Genomic DNA, 12,447 nt, shown 5'->3' with positions numbered 1-12,447 from the left:
TAAAATTGACATGAAATAAACTACATATTTAAAGTATACAATTTTTGGCATATATATACACCCATGAAACCATCACCACAATCAAGATAATGAACATATCTGTCACCTTCAAAAGTTTCCTCGGGCTCTAGCCTCCCTCCCATTCCTCCCTGATTGCCTTTCTAGTCCCAAAGCAACGACTTACCTGCTTCCTATCAGTAAAGACTAGTATGCTTTTTCTAGAACTTTTTATAAATAGAATTATACAACATGTACTCTTTATTGTCTGGCTTCTTTTACTCAGCACAATATTTTGAGACTCATCCATGATATTAAGTTTTTAATGTATTTTTTTTTAATTTTTAAAATGTTTTGTTTATTTTTGAGAGAGAGAGACAGAGTGAACAGGGGAGGGGCAGAGAGAGAGGGAGACACAGAATCCGAAACAGGATCCAGGCTCTGAGCTGTAATCACAGAGCCCGACATGGGGCTCAAACTCACAGATGGTGAGATTATGACCTGAGCAAAAGTCGGACACATAACCAACTGAGCCACCCAGGCACACCAAGTTTTTAATGTTAATAGTGCATTCCTTTCTATTTTTGAGTAGTATTCCATTATATGGATACACAACAATTTGCTTACTTACTCACCTGTTGATGAACATTTGGGTTATTTCCAATTTGAGACTGTTACAAATAAAGCTGCTATAAACATTCCTGTACAAATCCTTATATTGGCATATGCTTTCACTTCCCTTGGATAGATACCTATGAGTGGAACAGCAAGTTTGTATGACAGGTGTATTTTTAACTTTTTGAGAAGCTGCCAAACTGTTTCCCAAAGGGACTGTATCATTTTACATTCCCATCAACAGTGTATGAGGACTTCCATTGTCCACATCCTATCCAACATTTGGTATGGTCAATCTCTTTTATTTTAGCCATTCTAACAGATGTATAGTGGGGTTTCATATGGTCTTAAGTTGCTTTTCCCTAATGACTAATGATGTCTAACATCTTTTCATGTGCTTAACTGCCATTTGTTTATCTTCTTTGGTGAAGTGTCTTTTCAAATTTTTTCCCTAGTTTTTTAAATTGGTTTGCTTATCTTCATATTACTGAGTTTTGAGAGTTCTTTCTATATATTCTAGATACAAGTCTTTTAACAAATACAGAATTTGCAAAGATTTTCTCCTAATTTGTGGCTTGTATTTTCACTCTCTTAACAGGGTCTTTTGAAGAACAGAAGTTTTTCATTTTGGTGAAGTTCAATTTGTCAAGCTTTTCTTTTATGGACTGTGATTTTGGTGTTGTATTGAAGAAATCTTTGCCTGATCCAAAACAACAAAGATTTTCTCCTATGTTTTCTTCCAATAGTTTTACAGTTTTAGGTTTTATTTGGGCCTATGATCCATTTTGAGTTAATTTTTTTTTTTTTTTAATTTATATGGTGGCACCTGGGTGGCTCAGTCAGTTAAGCATCCAACTCTTTTTTTTTTTTTTTTCAACGTTTTTTATTTATTTTTGGGACAGAGAGAGACAGAGCATGAACGGGGGAGGGGCAGAGAGAGAGGGAGACACAGAATCAGAAACAGGCTCCAGGCTCTGAGCCATCAGCCCAGAGCCTGACACAGGGCTCGAACTCCCGGACCGTGAGATCGTGACCTGGCTGAAGTCGGACGCTTAACCGACTGCGCCACCCAGGCGCCCCAAGCATCCAACTCTTGATTTCATCTCATGTCATAACTTCATGGTTTGTGAGTTCAAGCCCTGTTCAGGTTGACACTGCAGAGACTGTTTAGGATTCTGTCTCCCTGTTTCTCTGCTCCTTTCTCTCTCTCTCTCTCTCTCTCTCTCTCTCAAAAATAAATAAACACTGGGGCACCTGGGTGGCTCAGTGGTTGGGCAACTGACTTCGGCTCAGGTCATGATCTCACAATTCGTGAGTTCGAGCCCCGCATCGGGCTCTGTGCTGACAGCTCGGAGCCTGGAGCCTGCTTCAGATTCTGTGTCTCCCTCTCTGTCTCTGCCTCTCCCCCACTCGCACTCTGTCTGTCTCTCAAAAATGAATAAATGTTAAAAAATTTTTAAAAATAAATAAATAAACACTTTTAAAAATTCTTTTATATGATGCAAGGTATAGATGAAAGTTCTCTTTTTCTTTTCCTTTCTTTGTTTCTTTTTTTTATATGGATATCCAATTGTTCTGCTATTGGGACCATATTTGTTGCACAGACTATCCTTTTTCTACTGAATTGCCTTTTCACCTTTATCAAAATCAGTTGTCCAAGAGGTGCCTGGCTGGCTCATTTGGTGGAACATACAACTCTTAATCTCAGCGTCGTGAGTTCAGGCCCCATGCTGGGGATGGAGTTTACTTAAAAAAATTTTTTTTCAATCATTTATCCATATATCTGTGGGTCTTTTTCCAGACTGCACTCTGTTTCATTGGTCTCTTTGTCCATCTTTATGCAAATATCATACTGTCTTCATTACTGTAGCTTTGTAAGTCAAAAAAACTATTGAAATACTAAGTGAGTTTAGCCAGGTTGCAGGATAAAAGATTAATACACAAAAATCAATTATATTTCTATGTATTATCAATGACCAATTGGAAATTTTAAAAAAATTTTAAATAGCATTTACAATAACATCAACAATATGAAATACTTAGGGGGCAAATCTGACAAGAGATATACAAGACCTGTACGGTAAAAAATACAAAACACTGCTGAGAAAAATTTTAAAAGACTTAAATAAATCAAGTAATATCCCATGTTCATGGATTGGAAGACTCAATATACCTGTCTATTCTCCTCAGATTTGTCTAGAGATTCAGCATGATCTTGATCAAAATCTCAGCAGGCTTTTTGGAGAAACTGATGAATTGTTTCTGAAATTCATGTGGAAATGCAAAAGATTCTGAATAAAAAGAACAAAACCAGAGGGCCAATGTCACTGGATCTCAAGCCTTATTATAAAGGCAGTGAATCTTTTATTTCAAAAATCATATACAGTATTTCATTTCCAAGAGTGATGTTTTATTCTTTGATGGTTACTTTTTTTTTTTTTTTTTTAGAGAGAGAGTGCAAGCAGGGGAGAGGGGCAGAGAGAGAAAGAGAAAGAGAGAGAAAGAATCCCCAGCAGGCACCACACCCAGCAAAGAACCCCATGCAGTGCTCAATCCCACAGTCCTGGGATCATGACCAGAGCCAAAATCAAGAGTCAGACATTCAGCCAACTGAGCTGCTCAGGAGCCTCATGATGGTTGCTTTTTACAGCCACCTTTTCTTATTTTATGAATTCACTACCTTCTTGCTTTTTCTTAGGAAACTAGATTTTTTTACATTCAGAACTTTGTCTTTGCCTTTCTCTTTCAAGATGTAGATTAAATGTCCAATGGTCTTTGGCTGTTTAATAATCATGTTTAAAAAAAAAACAGTAAAGTTTTGGCTAGATTCTCAGAATAGAGTGTGTGTACGTTTACATGTGTTAGATGAAATGTAACAAGATAATAGCTTATTTCGTTTATTTTCAGGGCACAGAGTGGCTCAGTTGGTTGAGCGCCCAACTCTCAATTTTGGCTCAGGTCATGATCCCAGGGTTATAGGCCTGAGCCCCAAGTCAGGCTCCTTGCTAAGCATGGAACCTGCTTGGGATGGTCTGTCTCTCTATCTCTCTGTCTCTCTCCCTTCACTCTTCTCCCCTGCTTGCTCTCTCTCTCTTTCAAAAAAAAAAAAAAGTTTATTTTTAAATTCCAGAGTAATTTCACAACTATTTTGGAATCATTCATGGCTTGTGCCATCACTCCCGCTCTATAGATAAGGCAAGGAGAGATGATGACTGCAAGGTCACATAGCTACTTGGTGGCAGACCCAGATTAGATCCTGGTTTTCTGCGTCCCAATGTGATCAGCTCCAGGAACTCAGGAAGCAGGTATTAAGGGAAATAGAAAGCAAGTTCCTTGGGAAGGGGAAAGCAGCTGACAGCATGGACAGCGGACTCCAGGGGCCACCCCCAGGCTTACTATGGAGCAAGGCTGTCAGCATGAGGACTGGCTCAATGGCAGGGTTTGGGTTATCCCTGCATGTGAATTCTGGGGCTCCCTTCAGCCCAGAAATGTTGTCTAATCAGTAACTAGACCGCTTCCTTTTATAACCCTACCCTCAACTCCATTTTTAGGCATATTAGAGATCATACTTGCCTAACCCAGTCACTTTACTGATAAGGAAACTGAGGCTGACAGAGAGGGAGTGACCTGTCCAAAGTCACAAAGGCAGTGAAGTCAATAAAGCAACAAAGCTGAGACGAGAGCCACACCCTTCCAAGCCTACCTGGGGTTTCAGGCAAGCATATGGTCCATCAGCCTCCACAGGAGGAGGTGGCAGGGAGCTCCCTCCACCCCCACCCAGGTCCTAACTGCTTACATAACCATCTCTCTACACATAACCATCTCTCTGCAGGACCATAAAGCCAATGGAAGACAAAATATGCCAGGGCCTGCTTCTGCCTCTCCTTTCTCTCTTTCATAAAAGTAAACACATGAGCAGGTGCACATAAAAACTCAGGGCTGTGAAGCCAGGTGCTTGATTATCATGAACAGAGATAGAGGCCACATAACTCTTGAAGCCAATTCCCACCAGCCAGCTCAAGTTAGACCACGACCAGAGTCCCCAGAAACACAGCATGGCTCAAGGCCAGCTCAGACAAGGGAGCAAGGAATGGTTTCCCCAAGGACAGATGCACATAAAGGGCTTGGAGCACACAGACACACACAATGAAAACCCTGGAGGGCTGAAGGGGGAGAACCCAGGTGATAGGCTACAGGGACAAGATCAGATTATCACCATTCCCATCCACTTCCTGGAGGGAGATAGAGAGTACAGTCCAGAAATCCATGAGGGGAGATGTATAAGCCCTGGAGAATATCTACTCTCTGTTGTTTTAAGCACACAAATCCAAATGATACATATCCTCCCCAAGGCCACTGACTGTCCAAAAACAATGACTTCTAGAAGGTATCTGATGATATAGGAAAGATTTTTGCAGTCACCTGACTACCATCAAGTAAAAAATTCACCAGAACTGGAAGTGAAATGCTAAGCAGACAAAACTTGGTGTCCAAGTCAACCAAAAAAATCCTTCCATTTGGAAGGCAACTTCTCCTGGGTCCCCTGTCACCAGCTCCAACTCTCCAGGGCCACCCTTCCATGGGCTCCAAGGACCAGCAAATCCAAAGCCAGAATTTGTCATTGGTAGCTCAGAACGTGGTCTTCGCTAGAGAAAAGCAACAGGTAAATGTTTACATTTATAAACAGCAAAAATAATACTGACTATCCAAACATCTACACAAGATTTCAATCAGAGCAGATGAGGAAAAAGTTAATCTTCATGCCAGACATTTTTTTTTTTTTTAATTGTTCCTCATTTGGCCACGGTGGGGTGTGACCTGATGAGAAGGCAGGGGATGAAACTGAACACTGAAGAAGTCACTCAGAGTCCTGGGATGACATCACACAACAACTGGTAATCTGCTTCTGCTGTTGAAGATCAAGATCAAGGGGCAGAGGTGACATCAGTGGCTGGAGACACAGGTGTTTTGCTTAAACCTGAGATAAGGACAACGGTGGTTGGTTTCATGTGCCACTGTCAGCTTTGTCGTTGACTTGTGGCAGGGTGCCCTTCACTTATAGCTTTGGTGGCTCAGTATACCCACCATCAGCTGAGACGGACCCCAATTCCATGATGTCATCACTGCCACCACAGTCATGAGAACCAAAACACACCCCTCAGATGATTCAAGCAAGAAAGGACAGTCTGGCCATCTGCAATGGTTTTCCAAGGTGAGGAGGGATGCTGTAGCCCTCATACATGCCCTCCTTTGCAAGGACAAAGACAAAGCCAGCATAACTCTCAAGGCCACCCCCTGATACCAGTTGGAGTTAGATCCTGGCCAGGGTCCCCAGGAATACAGCATGGCTCAAAGCCACTTCAGACGACAGAGCAAGGAATGACTTCCAAACACTAGAACTGTACTTGTCATCCTGGGTGATGCTGAGCACAGACGTGCACAGAATTGAGATACCAGAGGTGACACTGGAGAAGGGTCTCTACTTAGATGGGCTCTCTCCAGACTCAGCAGCTGTGGACAGAGAGCAGCCAGCCCATGTACAGGCTCCGGGGGCAAGGACTTCACAGTGGCCAGCACAGAGAGGACACCTGATTTGTTCATCACAAGATGACTAAAGGGACAACGAGAAGGGAAAGAAAGCCCACACTGGAATCCTCCACCCACTCACCAACCTGGGGCAATTGATCTCGCAGAAGCGGGAGTCTCAAGAAACCCACAAGGAGCTACAGTTCCCATGATCATACCACCCCAATATTTCCCAGACTTGTCCGGTCACGAAAAATTATAAAAGAATAAAATAAAACAAACACAGGGCTTGCTCAGCATCTAGATTCCCAAGCCTCTCCCCCTGGAGATTCTGATAGTGTACATCAGGGGCAGGGCCCTGAGATCTGGAAGTTTAACAAGACCCCCAGGTTATTCTTAGGAGCCTGACGGTTGGAGAACCACCACCTACCATTTCCCAGAGGCCACCTGCCTGGCTCACCCACTTCCCATTGCTGTGAGAGGAACCAGCTAGGTTCGAGTTCCACCCGCCCTATTTTAAGCAACCACATGGATGCAAGGAACCTGCCATATGGGGCTGCACTTTGCTTCTTGCCCTGGGACCCTCCCACGATTAGGGTATAAGCATCGCCCCAAAGTCCCCGAGACTGCCACCAGAGCTCCTCGGGGACACACACTCCCAGCCGAGGCCTAGTCAGCTGGCGGTGGACTCCCTAAACCCTTCTTCCTTTTTGGTGCCCAACCCTCTCACCCTTGCCCTTTGACTCTGTCCCTGTCTTCAGCTGCCCCACCAGAAGCAGCTGCTGGGAAATGGGTGAGGCTTCGGGGCCCTAAAGTGGGTCCGGAGCTACCTGTGGATCTGTGACCCCCAAGCCATCTAGGGGAGCAGAAAGCTGACCCACAGCCAACAATTTGTACTGGAGGAAGTAAATCGCAACTTGGCACACCTGGTCAGAGCAGAAAGGAAAGTCCCCAGGGGGCTGACTCAGCCACCGTGGGCGCTCTGTCAGCACAGAAACTCAGTAGGTCTGTAACAGCCAGTATCTGGCTACTGCAGGTTTCACGCTGTGTCCCCTTCCCAACTCCCTGCAATGCCTGGGCCCTGCCCCAACGGCTGTGGGCCTGGGAGCACACACATCTGCTACAAGATCCCGTGAGGGCCCAGAAAACAGACTGGGGGCAGGACCACCAGATAAAAATCCCTTCTTTCCTATCTCAGGGCATGGGGTGGGTATCACCTAGGTTGGTGATCAGGCCTGAGAACCCTGAACCACTGGAGCAAATATTTCTCACTGTGCCTCAGTTTTCCCCTCTAGAAAGTGGGTTAATAACCCCTTACAGCCTTCCAAGTAGAGGTGTCGTAAAACATAATTAGCTGATTCCTGCTAAGGACAGAGGCCTACCTACGATTTTCATTTCTCCACCCACCATCCATTCACCTGCCTAAAGCGACCAAGGCCCATTCCTCCCTCTGGGATGGTGGAACAGCTGAGTTCAAGTTCAAACATTAAAATGAATCAAAAAACCCTGGACAGTACAAGTCTACCGTGCAGCCTCAAAGGTAACCCAGGTGCTCTGCCCTCTTGGCACTCTCCTCTAACAGCACTAGGAAGGCCTCCTGCTCTTGACCAGGGGGACAGAAGAAACCCCTCCCAGGGACCTCTGCACCTGCTCACAGCCCAGAAGCAACTCACCTACCAAAGCCATGGAGTCTGCCATCTACTTACATTCTAGGCCTCATCTGTATTCCATGTTTCTGGTCGTTTCCAAAACATTTTTTTAAATGTTAAAATCCATTTCAAATGCAATTTTTTGCAGAGCCTCAAAATAATAAAACAATAAATGGACTGGCTGAAGTAGCCTCAGGACCCAGGGGGTGTCCAGACTACTCCTTGAAACACTGTCCTCAAGGACTGTGACAGGTTTCCAAACCACAGGGTCTCCCTGGGCGGCTGTCAGAAAGGGGCCAAAGCCCGCAGAGGCTCTGGGGATGCCCTGACAGTTCCCAGGGCTCTCACCCCCATCGCCTCCGTGCCTCACAGCTCAGGGAGGGACAAGGGAGGCCACCACAAACATATTCATGATTTTTGTGCACCTTTGTGCATTTTTAAATTTTTTTTTTCAACGTTTATTTATTTTTGGGACAGAGAGAGACAGAGCATGAACGGGGGAGGGGCAGAGAGAGAGGGAGACACAGAATCGGAAACAGGCTCCAGGCTCCGAGCCATCAGCCCAGAGCCCGACGCGGGGCTCGAACCCACAGACCGCGAGATCGTGACCTGGCTGAAGTCGGACGCTTAACCGACTGCGCCACCCAGGCGCCCCTGTGCATTTTTAATATAGGTTATCTCTAATGCCTACAACTAAGTTTCATTTCCAGATTAGGAAATGCATAAAGGAGGGTCACCCAAAAACCCAGACAGCTATAAAGTGGCAGGCTCAATTCCAGACTCCAAAGCCAGTGTTCTCAGGACCCTCTGCTGCTTCTCAGGGGATCAGCGATCACCCCTTCTCCCACAGAGGTACAGATGTGCACACCGAAGTTCAGAGAGTAACTGCCTTAAAGAACACTCTACAAAACTCTACCTGTGACACAACGTGTTTCTAGGGCCTGAGAGGCAAGAAAGTTTGACCAACATTGCATATGGATTCCTACCCCTACAATGCTGGTCTAGGGGTGCTGACTCCCCCCACTTTGACCTTGCCCCCAGCCAGGAAGCCTCCAAATCTGTAAGGAGCCAGGAAGCTGCTCGTATCCTGCCCACTCAGAATGGCTCAGCTCTCCTTTACCACCTACCAAACTCACCTGCCCTTGAAAATGCAGCTCAAGGCTATGCCCCTCCAGGAAACTTTCATAAACCACCTTAATCCACAGCACCTCCTTATGACCTGCACCACCCACTTGGCATCAATGATACCCCACTGCCACGCTAAGCAGAACAGGCAGTCTTAGGGAGTCAGGGTAGACCAGTTTCTTCTTCATACTGCTTCTCTCCCCAGCCCCCTCTATGACGCTGCCCAGAGGTAGCACTTGATTGGTGGGTTGGCTGATTGAGGGACTTCTCTTTCCATAGCCACACTTGGGTAGCCTACCCAGGGCAAGCTGGGCTAATCTCCCAGGTGCCAGGGCCCAGGAAAGTTTCCAGATTTGTATCCCAAGGTACCTCCATCCACCCCTGGAAGGGGAGAGAATGCGCTCAGTCCACATCCCAGGATTTTGCTGACAGCACCCCCGCACCTCCTCACCCCTCCCTCACCAAGCACTCTGGTGTCAGCCCTGGCCTGGCCACCTGTTACAGGAAGCCCCACCTAAGTTTGGACTCTCCCAGGCTCTTCCCCTCCTAGTTGTCAAGTACATGTTCCCCCCCAGGACTCAACACCTTTGTGATTCCAACCTGAGAATTCCATCTCTGCTTCCAGATCACACCGTGGGAGAGAACACCAACAGCAGCCCCCACTCCTCCCCTGGCTCTTTGATCCTCCCGAATCTGCCTGGGCCCCATCCTTATTCTCCTGAGATCCTTTTCTGGCCCCCACCACTGTCACGGGATTCAGGGAGCAGACACATCTGCCAGCAGCAGCACAACCAGAGATTACACCCGAAACTAAACAAGAGGAACAAGCCAATTTCACAGGCTGATTTCACAGGCTGGTGCTTTTTCATTGACCGCATTTTTTTATGGAGATAACTATGTTCACGTGCAGTTGTAAGAAGTAACGTGGAGAGATCCCTTGTACGTACGCTTTGCTCGGTGTCCCCCAACGGTAACATCTTGTGAAACTCCGGTATAATACCACAACTGACCTAGGTTTCTCATTTCACTTGTACTCGTTCATGTGCGTGTTACGTTCCACATAACTGATCACCAGCGTAGGGACCTATATCCACCTGCACAGTCAACATAATGGCCGGTTCTGTTTCCCACACAAAGATCCCTCCATCTGCCCTTTTGTAACCGTGCCCACCTCCTCCCTGCCCCCTCCCAACTGATCTATCCCCATTCTAAAATTGTCCTTTCAAAAATGTTATATAAATGAATCATCCAGGACATAATCTTTTAAGACTGCTGGCTTCTTTCACTCATTAAGATTCCCTGGAGAATCATTTTAGTCACTGCATGCACCGAGAGCGTGTGCTTATTACTGCTGAGTAGTATTCCACGGCACGCAGGCACAACAGTCTGTTTGACTGCTTCTCCATTCACCTTGCGAGGACCTGCAGGAGTGAGTGGAAAAGCCCAAGTCCACCTGCTTCCTGGAGCTGACTAGATCCCAAAGCCTCTGCTCAGGCATGGTAACAGAGCCATAAACCTAAGGGTCAGTGTGGATGAAAGGCCTGGATAAGCAAATGGGAAAGCACAGCCTGACGGTAAGGCACCTGGAGGCCCAAGTCCACATTCAGGAACCAGAATCCCAGTGGCATAAGCAGAAGAACAGGAAAGAGGTGAAAACTTGGGAGACGGTGTCCTTGGAATCACATTCTTAGAGCTGGGCCAAATTGTAGATGTCATCCTGCCTCCCATCTTCGCAGGGCCATCCTTTCCGGGGCAGAATAGCATTTTCCTTTAGTGCCAACCTCAGCATCACAATAACCCCTACACGTTAGCATTGCAATAGAGCGGGCCTAATTTCTCCAGCTGGGGGCAGCTCCCCAAATACTCGAAAATACTAGAAATAATCCAAATCGGCAATCAGCAATGGTGCTCTTGGAGTCTGCTCCTAATCTGGGGAAACGTGTTCCACTCAATTATCCAAACAATGTGTTTTCTAAACCTCTGGCTATCTCATTCAACCTCACAGCAATATCCCCATTAAGACACGGTGCCCAGAATTCAACAGCATACTCCAAATGCAGACCAGTGTGGTCTCCACAGGGGCTATTCGTCAATGGCATACCTTATCCTGACAGCTTTATTTCCGTTAATGCATTCAATTTGCACATACAAATAATAATAAACACATGATGATACATCCACTTGATGAAAGCTTATGCAGCAATCAAAAACAGGTTTTCAAAGAGTAGGAAGTATCATGAAAAAACTCTAATATGCAATGTTAAATGAAAAAAAAAGTCAAAAAGTTCATATGTACTTTCCATCCCTCTAAACTCAACTCAGGTGTCTCCCTGAGAGATTCCCAAGGAGGGGTTCTCCCCGTGGGTTTTAGTCAGGTGACTAAACTCAGTCTCAAGGGTTCGCCAGCACCCTGTGCACCCCCCAGTCCCAGCCTTGTCTCAAGGTCAACCAACTGCTCCTTAAGGATGGAGAAATGGGGCTGTCTTGTTCCACAATCCCAGCATGGGTTAATAAATTTTGATGCATTAACTGATTACAACCATGGCTTTAGCTACAGAATTGGAATTACATTATGATTCTATTCTGGGGAAAATACATGTCACATATATTAACATCCACATAAATATTAGTCTATGCATTAAAGACTGTGAGAGAATATAAGCCAAACTATTCAGAGGGGTTATAAAACCCAGAGGAAAGAATTTCAGAGGAATTTCACTTTCTACTTTGCATATTTTGCTATTGCTTGATTTAAAAAAAAAAACAAAAAAAAAAAACACCTTCCTTGTATTTAGAAAAGCAACTTAGAAAAAAAAGCAACTTTTGTATTTAGAAAAAAAGCAACTTTTTTTTTTTTTTTAGAAAGATGCATAGGCAATACCAAATTATTAAAATGCCTCTCTAGGGTACTTTCCCTCATTTTTTAATTCTTGAAATATGCATATATTAGCTTTTTAAATAATAATTTTAAAAGGTATAGCCAAACAAAAATATGAAGGAGGAATTTACTGTACATTTTAGGGAACCACCGAACATGCCTGGGTTTTACTGAGCTTGCCACTGACTCAAAATATTGGATTTATTTTGGTGCCCTGCTTCTTCCTTCTCACTCTCCTCACATCTCAACTGCGGGAGGGAGGTGGTTTTTGTTTCCACTGTTAGGGTGGTCACCTAAGCACAGCACTTAACTCCTAACACAGATCAACATAATTCTGTTCCTGCCACCCCATCACGTTGGCTGTCCAGCTCCTTCTGACTCAGAATTAAGTCATTCGAGGTATCGGCCTTCCCCTCCCAGAAGAGTGTCATTTACAAAACTGATAAGCAAATGCTCCAAGACCTCAACAGAGTTGTTAGTAAACAAGAAATGGCACAGAACCGAGGAGGGAGTTAGGAAGAGACCCCAGGCCCCTGCACAGTGACATGGATCCATGCATGGACCCTCTTAGGCACAGTCAACCAACCTACTGGGACCCCACTGCCCACCAGCCCCCAGGCCTCCGCCACGCCAAGCAGATAAAAGGCTGATACAGCA

At 45.3% G+C, this 12,447-nt stretch overlaps 1 protein-coding gene across 2 annotated transcripts in view; it reads right to left on the bottom strand.

Annotated features, from left to right (window-relative positions):
* ST14 (ST14 transmembrane serine protease matriptase) overlaps positions 1-12,447 on the bottom strand; it is a 42,401-nt gene that overhangs the window by 23,404 nt on the left and 6,550 nt on the right. Inside the window, exon 1 of one of the 2 annotated variants that reach the window (XM_030330756.2) lies at positions 2,786-2,846. The exons of the other annotated variant lie outside the window; for it this stretch is intronic. The gene's annotated coding sequence lies outside the window, so the exon portion shown is untranslated. Of the gene's footprint in view, positions 1-2,785; positions 2,847-12,447 lie in introns of those variants that run through there. 2 annotated transcript variants of the gene reach the window in all.

This window comes from Lynx canadensis, chromosome D1, assembly GCF_007474595.2.
Source record: "Lynx canadensis isolate LIC74 chromosome D1, mLynCan4.pri.v2, whole genome shotgun sequence".
Taxonomy (NCBI): Eukaryota; Metazoa; Chordata; class Mammalia; order Carnivora; family Felidae; genus Lynx; species Lynx canadensis.
Note: the sequence above shows the minus strand (reverse complement) of the source record. Positions and strands in the feature narration are given on the sequence as shown.